This window comes from Gobio gobio, assembly GCF_949357685.1.
Source record: "Gobio gobio genome assembly, chromosome: 1".
NCBI classification, from domain to species: Eukaryota; Metazoa; Chordata; class Actinopteri; order Cypriniformes; family Gobionidae; genus Gobio; species Gobio gobio.
In genome coordinates, this window is record NC_137097.1 from 11227130 (window position 1) to 11242020 (window position 14891).

The following is a 14891-nucleotide window of genomic DNA, read 5'->3' on the forward strand; positions in this document are numbered from 1 at the left end:
ATACACTGATTAATAACTGCATGTTTATAACTTGTGCAGGCATGGTGATGTGTTTTGATGTGTTTTTGTGATTTCTTCGTCGTGTGTTAAAAACTGGATTGGCTTTATATGATTTTTTTTTTTAATCTTTTCAATGTATGTATGTATGTATTTATGTTTTAAATAATGTGTTTAAACTAGTTTTAGTTGTTAAATAACATTTTAAAGTGTTGATTCATTTTGTGACTGTTTTTATGTCACTTTACATGGAAAGTGCTTATTCATACTTGAAATTATCAGTTTTTATGAGTATTTGAGAGAGATTTACAAACCTTTTCACTGCTCCAGGATCAGTTGAGCTCCTCTGGATGAATCATTATCATATCATATCTTATCATTATCATATTTACTGTTATTACCTTCACAATTCATAATCAAAGAGCCATGTTTGCAGTTGTGCCTCCATGACATTTGAGAATTATTTTAAAGTTTTAAAACCACTGATATTTGTAAAATGTGTTTATATGAGAGGTTTCAAACCTGAAATTATCCATAGCATTACGTTTTTTATTTTTTAAGACATAATTTCTAATTGTTTTCTTAGTTTGTACCATAGCTGACATTTAAAATACGATATTAGTATGATTATTAGATTCAAATTAAATATGTTTGATAGTATATATCAGATTATTGTAAAAGGGAATAATACACCTGGACACACAAATATGCACATCATGTCATTGAGTCAAATATCAAACACTAAATGTGTGTAATTGAGCAGGTGAAATATACACTTTTATGATGGACGGATGCACTTTTATGATGGATGGATGCACTTTTATGATGATAGATGCACTTTTATGATGGACGGATGCAGTTTTATGATGGATGGATTTTACGGAAAGTTTTACGGAAATACAGTAGGCCTAAGTAAAACCCCGCTTATTCAAGGATGAACATATATTGCATGGTCGGAGCAAACACTGTAAGTGTCTAAAATACATACGCACAATTCTAATGAATGATACATGACATTTAACCTAATGTCATTTAACTGAGTATACGAAGGAAACTGCTAAAGTAACTACAACATTACCAACACTGAAATAAGAGTATGCGTTTATTTATTTATCAATCAGATGCGCAAAAAGTAGCCTTCGATAATAGCAACAGTAAACACCGGTGCGTTTTCTTTCAGAATCATCATAAGGAAAATGACCCGTATAAAGAGAACAAAGAGGGTTTTTCTTTCTATACTGTGAATAAAAGTTAGTTTAGGATTAGTTGGAAAAGTGCATGATATAAGAGTCTCTCCATGCAGCATTGTGTGTTTAATGCCAGGAACACTTTAATAAGGTTGTGTAGCCATTAACATTATCCTATGCAATAGTTATCATTAACTAACAATACTTTTAAAGCCTTTTTAAATATTTCCCCCTCCGAACGGCCCTGCTCCCGAGGTGGTACTTTTTCGGGGGTGGGACTTTGGCGCTGAACATGCTGATTGGTTGAGCTCACGCAGCATTTTATTCAACCGGCATTTTAAAAAGTCTTTTGCGAGGATCGTTCTGCGTTCAGCAAATATCAGCCTTGCTCTTTCTGTCCGATGACGTGTGTTTGTCTCAGCCATCTCACGGTCACTGTCCTTAGATTCTCTATACTTGTTATTGTTGCAGACAGTATCGCACAAAAATTACTATTGTCCGTCTCTGACTGGAGGAGCAGTCGCGCCGCCCGCAGTCCTACATCACCGGACTAATCTGCCTAATCTTCACGGTACTTTAGACCGCAGTGGAAATGCAAACAGCAGCAGGTCTGGGGGAAGAAAAGTTCCTGTAAAAAAAGTTCCTGATACAAATTATTCCGGGTAATTTCGGTGGAAACGGGGCTTTAGATTTCATTAAATATATCTTGATTAAGTGTTCTGAAGATGAACAAACGTCTTACGGGTTTGGAACAACATGAGGGTGAGTAATTAATGACAGAATTAACATTTTTGGATGAAGTTAGCCTTTAATTTACTTGGAAATCTGTCAATTCTAACCAAAATAGTTTCTTGTTTGAGTCATGAAATTCCAAGATGATTGAACTTTTCCCACCATAAACTTGCTGTATTTTTAAAATACATATAGTATTAATTGTAATTGGTCTGGTTTTGTGTTGTCTAGGGAACCATCATTCAATTTTGTTTTAACACTAGCAAAGATGGACCTGTATGTTCACCCGGAAAGTGCTAAATTTAACACCCATGGTGACAAATCTCCCAACATATTTTTGCTGTTTCAAGTTGCACTTGCAGAAGTGTGAGTGTGTGAGTAATGAATACATTCTTTGACTTTTCTATTTGTATTTATTTGTATTTTTTTATTTATTTATAATACTTTATTTTTCTTGTAATGTGTAGAAATCCCTGTACAAGTTCTTGTCAGATAAATTTGTAAAAGTACATTTGCACAAATTGTTCTTGAATGTATTCACTGAATAAACTCATCAGTGAAGCTGGATTATTTGTTGTAATTTTTATTTTGTATTAATGTTAGGATAATTGAACTTTGATTGAAGTAAAATTGAAAAGGAGTACATCATTATTTTACTGGAGTAATAATATGGTTTATTTGTGTACTACATTCACCACTGCTTACATTTCATATACAAATTAAGAATTTTTTATTTTGTGTTACACAACTATAGTGTTGACTATCCCATGCAAAAACTTTAAATTGGTGAAACTTTTATAATTACCTTTCTGGTAATTACCTAGCTTAACAACAACATAATTTGCAGTCTTTTAGTGATGCAGGGTGATAGTCTGTTTTTAAGACTATATATTAATGTCTTTATCATAAAATCACTGTTGACTAACTTGTTGCATGGTGTAGTTTTAATTGATCTATCAGTATTGATAACTAATCAGTAAATATACTTACAAAGCTAAAGATGCTCTGTGTTTGGATGGCTCTTAAAAGAGCCTTCGTGATATTCAGCTGCTGTTGACAAAGGGGAGAAACAGAATAAACATCACTGAATATGAGTTGTATATAGCATGTCTGTACAAATTCAAAAAGATTTTTGCATAAATTATTGAATAATTTATATGGTATATGATCGTGTTAATTCAGAGATGCAAGGTGACTGCACTTACACAAATCAGATGGCAATTGAAACTAAAAAAGAGAGAAAAGATTAATTATTTTCATACTATTAACCCAAAGTTACTAAAGACAATTTATGAATATATACAATGAATAACATCTGAAACTGCACAAAGGTATGCTATAAATAAGAAACCATTAAATATCTCTCTCTCTCTCTCTCTCTCTCTCTCTCTCTCTCTCTCTCTCTCTCTCTCTCTCTCTCTCTCTCTCTCTCTCTCTCTCTCTCTCTCTCTCTCTCTCTCTCTCTCTCTCTCTCTCTCTCTCTCTCTCTCTCTCTCTCTCTCTCTCTCTCTCTCAGGGATGTGATTTTTCCGGATTAATCCGGAATTCCGGATTTTCCGACCTGAAAATGTGACCTACGTGAATCATGCAGATCTGTAAAAAAAAAAAAAAAAAAAAAAAAAAAAAGGGGGGGATGGGGGGATGAGGGGGTTGGCCGTCATCTCACAGCCGTCACCATGGTAACCCGGGACAGAACCACAATCGCGGGATGCGCAACAAGGACTGTATCGTGACAAGAACATAGCCGGATCGGATGATCTGGGTATGTATTATTGCTTGTGTCTATATATAACCTATAAGTTACTAATTTGACTTTGTTTTTGCACTAGCTATAGCAAACAGCGCGCTTTTCGGCGCCCCCCGCTTTTTCACGTCAGTTTGGGTGACAAAGTCATCTGAAGCCATTCCATAGCTTAACCCTTAAATGCATGTCTCGCCAAACATTCTTACATATTGGGGTCGTTAGCGACCCGGATCTATATTTAACATGGATAGACCTCTACCTGTCGCGATAATATATAAAACTCCTGATATTAGAGTAACAGCTACAGGATAATAAAATAAAACGTATTTCGTTACCTTTTGGAGCTTGGAAGGGTTCAGTTTGAGCAGATGTTTAATACCATCATCATATGTCCTCGTCAGAGCTCGTTTCCCAGTGCATTCAGCATCTGCCTCATATTCGCGATCTCACGCTTATTCTCCAAATCATTTTCAACGTCTTCAAAATCAATATTTTGCTCACTGACAGCTTCTTGACCACATCCATCATCAGAGACAGCGATACTAATATTTGATTGTGTTCAGTACTTGCTCTCTGCTGTAAATCACTAAGCCATTTCAAGTTTTGCAGATTATAATTATTATTGTTTCGTTTTCTGTCAGAGGTAACTATGAGTGAAACGTCACTTCATCATTGTGTATCAGACATCGCCACCCTGTGGAATAAAGGTGAATTGCACCTATTTCATCATTATAGATTCATTTATCATTGTGCAAAAAAAATATATGTACAATCCTACACACCTCGGATCGTTAGCGACCCTATACATTTTGACAAAAAACTAGTGAAAAAACAGGCATTCAATTATAATTCTATTATTTTTTTCTTGTTATATTGTTTAAAATGGATTGATTGAGGAATACTAAGAAGGTGGATGTCTAACTTTAAAAAATACTAACGACCCGAGGTATGCATTTAAGGGTTAATGTGAGGGACATAAGTCTATTTGGTGTTTTAGTTTAATCGCGCAGCACTTCTGTGCCTGTCTGTTCACATTAGGAGCCCAGTGACCCTGTGAATCCAATATGTTTAATGGCAGAGCAGACATGGAAAGTATTAACTTTCTAAGCTATAGCAAGTGTTATTCCATTCTGCGCTCGCGCACCTCTGCTCTAGTTTTCAACCTTTCTGAAGAGCGGATAGACATACAGTACATAGTCAAACATGTAAAAATGTATATATTTTCTGATATGGATTCTTACATTCTAATGAAAATTTTCCATTATTTTTGATTTCCAGCATACACAGACTCATGGCCAAGCTAGCACTGAACAGCCCTGAATTAAAGTCTATCGAACAGGGGGTCAAGAATCGGTTCAAATGGAGCTGGTTGCTGGAGACTGTCCAAGTTGAGGGAAACACTTTCTCACTCAATTGCTTTAGCAAAATTAGAGAACCAGTGTGCTAACTGAACATTTAGCTGTTAAAGTTGGGTAAAAATGCATCCACCAAATAATGTTATTTTTCATACTGTACAAAAAAAGTGGGGGGGGGGGGGCTCTCAGTATATTTTCCTGCTTTTTTGTCCTTAGCCAATCACATGCCTGCTCTCTCTCTCTCTCTCTCTCTCTCTCACTCTGATTTTCTTCCTGTTGTTAAAAGTAAAATCTCTCTCTCTCTCTCTCTCTCTCTCTCTCTCTCTCTCTCTCTCTCTCTCTCACTCTGATTTTCTTCCTGTTGTTAAAAGTAAAATCTCTCTCTCTCTCTCTCTCTCTCTCTCTCTCTCTCTCTCTCTCTCTCTCTCTCTCTCTCTCTCTCTCTCTCTCTCTCTCTCTCTGTGTCTGTCTGATTTTCTTCCTGTTGTTAAAAGTAAAATCTCTCTCTCGCTCTCATCGTGAGCTCCCTGACTGATCATTTATTAGAGTTATGTAGTCTTAAACTCCGCTAGCTTTTCAAAGACAACTTTGAAGAGAAATGATCGATCTGTACTCACACATGACATTGAGCTGAACAGCAGGAGAGATGTGATGGTGTCCGTGTACATCACAGCTATATCTGCCTGCATCCTCTCTTCTGACTGACTGCAGCAGGAGTTCATTGTCTCTTGTCTTAGTTAATGGCCGTTTGTTTCTGTACCAGATGAATGTAGCTCTGTCAGTCAGAGTGCAGCTGCCGTTACACGTCAGGCGGACTGAATCTCCCTCTGTCACTCTCTCAGGAGACTCCACCTGAAGATCTGAACACAACACACACATTATATCTAGTGCCGCTGTCATACACTGATTATTATTCAATATAATGCTCAGAACAAGAGATAAACTTCACCAAACTCACCTGTGACAGTAAGGTTCACTCCTGGATAACCAGTCCATTTTTCATTATTAGTGATGAATCTGAAACAGTACTCGTTTGAATCATTCAGTGTCACATGACTCAGTCTGACGGTGCAGTTTCTGCTGTTGATCTCCCAGATACTGAAGCCTCTGACTGTTTTCAGTGTCATTAGACAGATCTGGAAACTCTTCTGTCTCCTCTTTATCTTTTGTTATGGTCCAGAACACTTTCTTGATCTGACGTCCAGTAGGGTATGTATAAGTGCAGTTCATTATTACTGTTGAGTCCTTTAGTGGACAGATGTGTGAAGGACTGTAACTCACACTCAAACCAGCACTAGAAACCCCTGAAACTCAGAATTCACCCTGATGAACATGTTTTATCAGTTATACTGGACCATTGAAAACTTCACATTTTTACTCCTAAACAGCGACTCATGACAGGAAATATAAGCTCATCTTCTCAGACTCTATTGAGTGATGAATGATCTCAGTGTGAATTACTTCATGATCTTTGATGGAGGATGTTGCAGAAATAAACACAGAAACAGAAGTGAAAACAGACGTCAGTCACGAACAACAGCTCTATCAAATAATCAAACACACAACAGACTAAGAAAATAATCAATGATGATTTAAAGACTCAGCTCTGCGATCTTCTATATGCTAACACAGTCATTCCCAAACTGTGGTCCGTGGACCACTAGTGGTCCGTGAGGGTACTGCAGGTGGTCCGTGGAAAGGCAAAATAAAATAAAATAAAATATTTTTTTACCTTAATTTTACCTGGAAATTCCCATAAAAAAATAAAAAGAATATGTAGGCCTATATTGATATAACATTTGTATTTAATTGTCAAGTTATTGTGCGATTACTAAAATAGGCTAGTGGCGCTCTGCCGTGACATTCAAGTTCAGTGCTGTTATGGATCGGTGGATAGCAACAGGTTCTTTGAAGAGAAAAGAGACAGAGGCAGAAGTTACAAAAAATTAAGAGATTGACAGTGAGTCGGATGCATCTATGAGCCAGAATAAATAAATTAAATATGTAGCAGCCGTTGTGTGCAGTAAACTTTCTTTTAACAAGCCTGTTGTACTGATGTGATGACTAGTTATAGTTTTAGTGCTAGTAAGCCTATTTAGAGGTGCGGAATAATTCAGGTAGGACTGTGTGTAGACATATTTTATTATGTGTGTTATGAGGTGGTCCGCAAAATTTTTGATTACAAATAGTGGTCCACACACACAAAAAGTTTAAAACCCCTGTGCTAACAAACAGTCCTTTGACACATAAACCTCAACAATATCTCCACATCGTCTTCTGAGAATATGAGCCAAAAATATCCATGATCTGCGATACACTGATGTTTGTCCAATCAAATGCTCTGATGAGTGAGAAAGTCCCTCCCCTAAACCACCAGACACTGACTAGCAAGAAGCAAATTAGCAATTCATGTTCAAAACTGTGACGTCACTAAAAACTATTGGATATTTATAAAACTTACAAGCCCATTGACATCTCTCACTCAAACTTCCTGCTTCAAAAAAGGAAACGCATCAATATAGCACAGAAAACTGCTCATTAATCATCATTATATGATCCAAACAGGCTACAAACTTCAGAAGAAAAGGACAGACTCTTTATAACTAAATTACACAGAAGATGAAATGTGCCAGAGACTCACCGTGAATCATGAGCAGAAAGACCAGAGGAAGAGGAGGAGCCGTTCTGACCCACATCAGCATAAAATACATCTATAATACAGCATTAAACATCACTCATATACTCATAAACAGGTCATGTTCATCACCCTAAACAGCTCTTAGTGTTAGTGAGATCTTTGCACATCTGGAGATTATTAATGCTCAACATCAGTGTGTGTGAATGAACTGATCATTAGATGAACAGAAGATATTTCTCATGTGTTATATGAGCTTCATCTATAGAAATAATCATCAGTGTTCATTTAAAGGGGCTATATGCAACTTTTCCCCCAAAATAAACGTAACAATAGACCATTTATGACTCAAACATCTCCTGATGAGCATACTGACACCTTGTCCGCTCACAGTGGGTGCACCTATAAGCCTGTATCCTATTTTCACGTCACCACCGCTGCGAGAGCGAGCAGAAAATAAGAGCAGTTCTGTTTTTTTGGCCACAGGTGTCAGTCGCGAGTTTAAATTTCAGGAAAAACGCATATAGCCCCTTTAAGTAAGAGTGTGTTTGTCTTACCGTGTTGTAGCTCATCAGATCAACAGCAACTGAACGACTGACTGAGTAACACATGCACTTTTAGCTTTAGGTTAAAGGACTGTGTGTGGTTAACACTGTTTATTAATGCCCAGCAACAGCAGTGTCTCTTCCTCAACAAGAGAACAACATCACTGAACTAAACCTGACTGAAGAACAATAATCATCCTATCATTAAAGGGTAACTTCAGTGATTTAGCATTAGGCTTTGTATCAGTATAAACCTGGTAGTATATTCAAATTATGGTACTTTCCCCCCTCATGTCCCCCTGAGACGAGATGAAAGTGAGAGTTTCAACTTTTCAATTAATTCCTATGAAAGTTTAGCTTCCACATGCGATCTGAAAACGTCAGACTGGACAGTGAATGACAGCCGCTCTTACCTCAGCTCTGCTCAGCTCTTCTCGTGATGAATGAGATCTGACTCCTGCTGCGTCTGTGACGTGACTCTCGTTCGGCTCACTCACACTTTATTGAAAAGACACATTCAGTTTTTAATTGTAGTGTCTGTTCTCTAACTGAACAAAATTATTTTATTACTATGACAATCAAAATGATGTTGGGGCGGTGTAATGGTGGGCAAGTGATAACCAGTAGCCGTGGCTTTGGGAGTGGCCTCGTAGGGCAGCGAAAGCAAGTGCATTCTGGGAGTTGTTGTGTTTCATCCACATGAGACAAAAATACATTTTCTGTCTTTTCTCAGTCTAGAAGGCAGCAAATTCAAAAATAATTTCACATTTCTTCTACATAAATGACCCAGTTTAAACACACATTGATCTTCCCAGCGCTGAAGTGTCCCTTTAAGCTGAAGATGAATGATTGTGATTTACAGGTGACCCTGGGGGTGTAACGATTGACTCTTTTCTCAATGCTTTGATTACAAATCCTGACGATGCATATGCATCGATCTTGAAACATGTATTTTTGAATCGTAAATCGACAATTTCGGTCAATAATCTATTTAAAATTCTAAGAATCATAGACGAGAGATTGAGCGAAGAGCTTAGAAAGTGCCCTCATTTGTACAACTCTAGCATGAAAGAATACAAAGATATTTACATGGGTTGTAACTCGTGGCGAGAGATTGCTCAAAACTGTTGAATGCCTGCGTACACATGCGAGTCAAAAGAAGTATACTTTGTGCGTGTGTGTGTGAGAGAGAGTGAGTGTGTGTGTGTGTGTGTGTGTGTGTGTGTGTGTGTGTGTGTGTGAGTGAGTGTTTAAATTTGTAAATGTGTGTAAATGGGCCTCATTCATGAAACTTAGTAATTTGCGCATAAAATGGAACTATTATGTGGCGAGCAGCGATTTATGGTGCGTTCATACCGGACGCGATTCGCGCGAGTGATTTACATGTTAAGTCAATGCAGAGATGCGAAATGGCATTCTGCGACGCGATTCGCGCGATTGAGGCGAAAGCAAACAAAGCAGTCAAACATTCAAAGTCAGTGCTAGTCGGCTAACGTTACAACTGCAACGTACAGTTATAGCCTAAAAAAATATAAAGTAATGAAACTTATCTTTGCCCTCAGCCTAAACGATTTGCCAGGGAACAAATTATAGATCCATGAGACCAAAGATCGGCCGTTACAAGACGAATTATAGCTCGAGACACACCACAGAGACATCAGAGCCAGCGGTAGACGGCAGAAGGACTGGCTGAGGAAAGGTTGCCCTCGCCGGCTTTCACGTGCGCTGAGCGCCGCTGTCCGCTGGAGCTCACATCTCCGACAACGGCAGATAAAATGTTCAAATAGGCACTCTTTATATAAATAAACCACAGATTTGAGCTTTAAACAACTACATTATCGACTGAAAAAGTCTTAAAACTACGTTTTGTCACACATTAACAGTAGATATTAACAAAAAAAAGACATGTAAACACAGCCCATGTCAGCCATTTCTCAACGAGACGAGCTGCTGGCGGAAGCCCCGCCCATGACGCGAATTCGCATCTGTTGTGCAGTGAATGTCACGCGCGAGTAAACTCAAAATGTACACGCGTCCACCTTCGCGCGAATCGCATCCGGTGTGAACGCCACATAACAGACAGCAGATAAACGACAATTCACCTGTCACTCAAAGTGGCCACGCCCTTAATTATGCAGAACTTTAAGGCTTTATATAATGTAAACGAATGAGTTATAAAGTCATTCCCCCCCCCCAGTCGTCATGAAGGGCAACATTAGCCGTACAGACCAAAACCACAGTTTGTCCCAGACTGTGAACATGTGTTCTTCTGCTGTAAAGTTGAGCATTTTAACATGAGCTCAATGAGATTCTGCTCTTCTGGAGTCTGTCTCTAGTGGCCAGTCCATGAACTGCAGTTTAAGTCACTTCAGTATCGGCTTCAAGAGAAACTGCGGGAGGAGCCGCTTGATGGTAATGTGACAGCCGTTGTGGAAATGGCGGCTTTAATAAGCAGCAGTGGTGCAAAGCCTTCATTAGCTGTGTTTCCATCCAAAGTTGCGAATGTAACTTATGCGCAAAAATGCAATATCGTATAAAACATTTGCGAATAAAGCACCGTTTCCATCCAGTCGAAGAGAACATAATCGCCCCTTCCTGATAAACTACAGCTAAACAATCTCTGAGAAACAGGAGAAGCCACCGTATATAATCCTGTTCGTATATAATCAATGATTTGCGTCTCAATAAACGTGTTGTGTTGCTCTCAGAGGCAGATGTGCTGTTGGGAACGCATGTAAGACAGTTCTAGAGTTCTAGGAGGGAAATACACCGAGCATCTTTCACAACAGATTAATGAATGACACAGAACAGGATTTCTCCTCTGGCTAGTTCAGTTCTGCTGTTACATCGCGGAAGTCACATGATTTTGTTTTTATGCGCATCGAGGAATTTATTCGGTAATGCATTTCCATCGTAGTTTATGCGCATGTTTTCATATCGGATTGAACATTTATCCGACTCAAACGAGCGCATACGGATTTATGCACATTTTTAGAGCTAATGTGCATCTTGCCCTTTCCATTCAGCATTTTTTGATGCGATATCCCAAAATGTGCATAAAAATAGGTGGATGGAAACATAGCTATTGAGTCATTCTGGTGTGTGTGTGTGTGTGTGTGTGTGTGTGTGTGTGTGTGTGAGTGGGCATGTTTTTGTGAAATATCAAGACACAAATGTGTATAATGACATGGGTATTACAAAAAGAGGGTGACATGGGTTCCCCATGTCCTCACTTTTCAAAATGCTTATAAATCACACAGAACACACAGTTTTTTTCACAGAAAGTGAACTGCACAGTCTCCTGTGATGGGTAGGTTTAGGGGCAGGGTCAGTGTAAGGGGATAGAAAATACGGTTTGTACGGTATAAAAACCATTACGCCTATGGAATGTCCTCACATTTCACAAAAACAAACGTGTGTGTGTGTGTGTGTATGTGTGTGTTTGTGTGTGTGTGTTTAACGGTCTCACTGATCTCATATATCTGAACCTGCACTGTTTGGCAGGTTTCAGAAGCACCTGCTTCACTCGTGTGTGTCGCGAGCACAAACACACACACACACACACACACACACGTTTGTTTTTGTGAAATGGCATAAGCATAAAGCATTCCATAGGCATAATAGTTTTTATACCGTACAAACCGTATTTTCTATCCCCTTACACTGCCTCTGCCCCTAAACCTACCCATCACACACACACACACACACACACACACACACACACACACACACACACACACACACACACACACACACACACACACACACACACACACACACACACACACACACACACACACACACACACACACACACACACACACACACAGAGAGAGAGAGAGATTACTAAGGTATGTAATCAATAGATTTCAAACAATCTGTAATGTTATGCAAAACTAACACACATAAAAAAAACATGTTTTAGCCTTCTCACATAAGTGTGTTCAGTAGGAAGCTTATGCTGTGTTCTTCTACAGCCAAGTGTTCTTTCCCCCTAACTTTAAAAAAATCATTAATATAATTTGATTTGAGGTCAAAAGTACATCAGAAAATACATTTTCCTGTCAGAAACCCTCCTCTCAGAACAGATTCTGTCAGGATATATTTTATTATGTTGAAATTTCCCTATAACTTTTTAAAAATCATTACAATTTAGAGTGATCTGTTATCAGAGGTGATAACAGATCACTCTTTGTCCAAAGTTATGAATTTGATTTGTCCAAAGTTATGAATTTCAGAAATGTACATATATAAATCACACATTTAGCTAACACTGCATTTCTCTAATTAAAAAATTAAATAACAGACATCATAAATGTCCTGTGATATAAAATACTATTTGTAATTACTTAATTCTTTCTATTGTATAGTTCTTTATGTGGGCATAATGCGGTCACTTCCCCAATGTTTTACACTGTAATAATGAAATAATTATTTGAAGCCCAGCTCTTTTACCTGAAATATTCAAATCGCATGTGCATCGCAGTTGTGACGTCAAAAGCGTCTTAAAGGTTAAGAATCGATGATTTAATTGATCTGTGTTTTGTTAAGATGTGTAAATGAGAAGCACGAGTATGTTCTCTTTCATTAGAGCCGAGTTTAAAGGTGTTTAATCTGCAGAAGTGTAGTTTAACCGAGGGAATGCAGTGTGAAGGTTCATGTGAGCGCTTCGCCTGTGGAGATGAATTTCTCTCCTGTGTTTGGCAAATTCATAAAACACTGATTAATAACTGCATGTTTACAACTTGTGCAGGCTTGGTGATGTGTTTTGGTGTGTTTTTGTGATTTCTTTATCATGTGTGTTCAAAACTGAATTGGCTTTATATGATTTCATTTACATTTTTCCAAAACTGATGTAATGTTTTTGAGTCATGATCGATGTGAATGAACCGGATTGAGGGCGCATTCGTCCTTAAGCTTTATTTGTTTAAATTAGCTCAAATGACTGTCAGATGTAAGTATATACCTTGACAAACTATACATCATTTAAAAGATCTAAGATTCAAGCTTCCATTTTTTTACCTCTGTTTTATTCTCAAAGTCTTATAGTGACAGTAATTTGTTAATGTGTCAGGAGTTATGAATATGAAAACCGCGGTTTTCGGTACCGTTTGATTGTAATATGAGCCTCAGCTGATCTCATTCATTAAAAAAACTCCTCTGTTCTCGTCATGAAGACTCGCGACAAATCAACATCCCTCGGCTTTCAGTTCAAAAGTGTGCAGATGAGGAGAAATATTGATAGATTCTCATATGTCTGTGTCAAATTTCTAAACAGAGGAGTGTGGGAGTGATATTTATACAGAAGGTTTTAGACTATGAAATGGCTGGCATATTGCAAAAATGATTGTTAAAGCTTTTTCTTCAAGAAATAATTTGTGCTGTACAATTAATTGTCAAATGCTGTTTAAACAATGATTAGGCATTTTTAATGTACATTTCATTACCTGTCACACCTGTTTATCAACAAAGAAACATTTTTAGATGCACACAAAGCTTTCTGATGCACAAAGAATATTTTTAATATCTTGTTTCCTTAGCGTGTGGATGCTTTATAAGCTGTAAGCTGAGCCCTCTTCAGAACAACACTGGCTCTTTTCTGTGGGTCAGCAACAGGCTTCACAGGAACATGGGTTATTTTGATGTGCGTTTGCCCACCCTCACTGGCCGACTTGCGAGACTGGGCAGTCGGGGGATGGAAAGGGGAGCAATGGCTTGCAGATCAGACTCACATAAAGGTTCTGCCATGTTTCTCCCCACCAAATCAATTAGATCTGTAGAAATGCAGAGCCCTTGATGTCTTGGAGGTCTTTCACATGAAATGGACCTTTGTCCAGCTAGAACCTTCACAGGAACGGGCATGATTTTGGACACAGCAACAGGGTGTTGGCGCAGAGACGTACGTCTGTCCACTCTCACTGGTTGACTCTCAAGATAAAGATGTAAGGAAGCACTGACATTCAGGTCAGACTCACATGAAGGGTATGTGATGTTTTTCACCGACACTTCCTTGAAATGCTCAGAAGACCTGGCTCCTCGATGCCCTGGGGTTACACCTGAAACTGATTCAGTCTTCTTCTTCTTTTCAGCCTTTGGCAAAAAGCAATGTCCAGCTGACCTGTTCTGTCCAGGCTTGACGGGAACATGGGTTAGTTCCAGAACAGGTATGATTGTGGACAAGACAACAGGGCTTTCAGACAGAGACGCTTCGTTGTCCACCCTCACTGGTCCACATGAAGGGTCTGTGCTGTTTCTCTCTAGCACATCCATAAAATAGACAGGAGATCTAGGACCTTGACGTCCTGTTAGCATTTCACCTGAAGCTGGCTTCTTTTCTCCAGTCTCTGGTCCAGAAGATCTGCTGAAAATCTGTTTGCCTGTGCATAGCAGTGGCGGATTCTGGAGAGTATTGCTTGCTTTGTTCCACATGTTTAAATGCTGGAGTGAAGATTTCCTCAACAAAACTGTCTTGAATGAGCAAGAAGCAACAACAACAACAGTCAGATGCAAAATGAAGGTCTTTTCTCCAGGATTCTCTGTAATAATGTCCATTATGATGTCACAATCCAAAATAGAATGTTGGGCCTTTGAGTTCTTGCGTGCCTTCAAACACGTGACATTCTGTTTTCTTTTGAATACTATTTTCTTCACATTACAACAGGGATTTTGTTTATGCACATTGTAGTAGCCTACACG